The sequence below is a fragment of the Halyomorpha halys genome, unplaced genomic scaffold, assembly GCF_000696795.3.
Source record: "Halyomorpha halys isolate HHAL.00 unplaced genomic scaffold, Hhal_1.1 Scaffold6.1, whole genome shotgun sequence".
In the NCBI taxonomy this organism is placed as follows: domain Eukaryota; kingdom Metazoa; phylum Arthropoda; class Insecta; order Hemiptera; family Pentatomidae; genus Halyomorpha; species Halyomorpha halys.
The window spans coordinates 1,102,270-1,105,162 of NW_027111275.1; the positions used below are offsets into that span (position 1 = coordinate 1,102,270).

General features: G+C 30.8%; 1 protein-coding gene across 2 annotated transcripts in view; it reads right to left on the bottom strand.

Moving 5' to 3' along the window:
* Positions 1 to 2,893, bottom strand: part of LOC106692689 (phosphatidylinositol transfer protein alpha isoform) — an 18,844-nt gene that overhangs the window by 819 nt on the left and 15,132 nt on the right. The window lies entirely within an intron of this gene.

Genomic DNA, 2,893 nt, shown 5'->3' on the forward strand with positions numbered 1-2,893 from the left:
AAAGTTATATGAACATAATCAACGTAAATTAAATAATATAAAATATAATAAAAATAAAAGTAAATAAATAAAATCATATCCTTATCGACATACTTTATTTTGAGTTGTGAATGTTCTAAAACAACAATATATTTGAAAATAAATGAATTTGTTTTATTCATATATTAAATTATGGATATGAACTAATTAAAACAAAATAACATTTTGAGCGTGGACATATACCTTGATGCTTTTTGTGACTAATATCAATACGATATCTACCGTTGCCATTTATGGTATAACCGACATAAAACCAATAATCTTTGTATTAATATAATGTTCTTAAACTAACTGTTCGATTAGAGACAGGACGAAGTCTTTTAAGTTCAAAGGTAATAACAAAGGAAATCAACTACTGGTCCATACTGTGACTCCCGAAACTATGTTTCAACAGACTAAGGATGGTAGATGTAGAAATCCCAGATGTAGGATACAACTGGGTCTCAAAAGTTAATATGATATCCTACCAATATGGGTATAGAAATGAGTTCAATACTACGAAAACATAAAGAAACATGAAGGCGATATTCTTGAAAAATCCTGAATCACAACTTCTCAACTGATATCAGTAGAGCAGGGAACTAAAACATTAACCGCATGTACCGATCATTCTGCAATTTTAACCCACTGAAACCTTAAGTCAACTAAGAGTAGGAAACCCGGAGCATATCAAACTACACCACGGAAGCAAAACCACTTTCAAGGAAAATGAACTCTGTCCATTCTGCAAAGTTATTTCAATAATTGTTTGTACCATATCCTCCTACATTGTTCCACCTTTAAAGAAAAAAGACATTATATCATAAAGTCACCCATATCCGTATCTTTTGATGTACAAAACATTGAAATATATTGAACATTGATAGTAAAGCTAAGTTGTACATTCTATATTACTAATATAGAATAGGGGATATAAATAGTTTTATTTAGCTGTAGTGTGTAAATAGTTTTTGAAGCCAATCAATAACTGCATTTATATTACACTTTCATCATAAATAATTCTCATTATTTTAGGTTTATTATAATGAAGTAATGAATATTATCTTAATAGTTTTGTATTATTCAGTTTGTTTATTGTTCTGTTATGGAGCACTTGTTTTATCTTTTGTTTTATGATTGTATATTGTGTAATGAATGAGTACAAAAGTTAGTCTTTCACAAATAAAATATATTCTATTATGAAGTTATTATGCACGGTTGCTTTAAAGTTTTCTCTTTGGATACAAGATGAGAAGGAAGATCTTGAGAGACCGGAGGAGGCACAACTATCAGGACAAGAGATGCGGAGGCATGCACAAGTGGCTGCTCATTACTCGAGGGAAGGCTCGCTAATTGGAGAGGCGGGATGGTCATTAAGAGTTCCCTGGAAAAGAACTCCATCGGATCAAAGGACTTGTAGGATGACTCTATCCTACTTGTAGCTCCTTCTTTCATCTAACACCATATTATATGAGAATATTTTATTTTGGTATAGACGGGTTCTCCATTCAGCCTCATGCTTATTTCATGAATCATTTGTTAATTACCTTATGTTGGCTAAATAAATAACAGATTGATAAGAAATGTCCCTGCTGGATAAATTTATGAAAGATGTTGAAATTAATACAAAAACATCGGACTAAAAAGAGAGCTGTTTATTTTATAATTAGCATAAATTAATTTGTTTAAAATTTAGATATTTAAGGTGTTTGCGTTGGATTACATTGAAAAATATGGGTTGCAAATAACATAAGAACAATAATGACAAAACTTTAGTGAGCCACATTACTCTCAACAAAGTTTATTTTGATTCTTCAACATTTCGGCCCTTACACTATTATTAAGGAGACAACAATAATTATTGATTTGTCACAAATTATTAAAAAAAAATTGCAATTACAGGCCACTTAAAATAAAATAAATTTAAAGGTATTTATTTAAAAAATATACAAAGAATGGATCCGTTCAACAATTAAAAAAAACACATAGAGAATGAAAAAACGTCCATTTGTCGAAGTCTGTGTGCAATTTTAACTAAAAACATATTTATAATCTTAACACTTTCTTGAGACTGGTTAATATTGTTTAAATAAATAAAATTTTTAACCATTTTAGTCTCAAAACATTTTTCAACTCAACTCAGGGACAATCTTAGTACAATTTTATAACTAAATAATTTAAAAACTGAACTTCATGCAGGCTATTCTGCCCAGATCAATCCAAAAAATTACCATAATTAGTCAATTTTCACATTAAATTAAAAATTAAAATTATTTATCGCAGTCACCTTCTTTGTTAAAATTTATCGCAATAACATTTGTTTATTATTGTGTTGATGAATTTTAACAATATTGGAATGTTGGAGGTGGCAGATTTCTGATCAGATGAGAATGCGTGAGGACAGTATGGCCTATTTTTAAGGGGGTTAGAGCAACTTCCTAGTAATATTTTTATTTCTTTTAATTTATTCGGGGAGCTTTCATTCTATATGGGTTGCTATTTTTCTGATTTTTTTATTTTAAGAGGTCTACTGAGTTCTGATGGAGTGAGAACGGCGGTGCCTCGGCTAGAGAGCGTGAGTGCCTCTCTGGCAGCTTTATCTGCAAGTTTGTTGCCAACGATGTCAATGTGGCTTGGGACCCAATGAAATTTATGGACTACTTAAGAAAGCATCCTTTATACTCTAATACATGGAACTAAAATTTGGACATAGGTGGGGAAAACATTGACTTTGAAGCTAGTAAAAAATGATTTACATTTCGAAGCAAATTAAAAAAAAAATATCAACGGCGAAATATTTATTCAGCTTTGACGGACCATTAAAAACTGACACTACACCTTATATCCCAGCACCGCATATATCACGGTCCCCAAT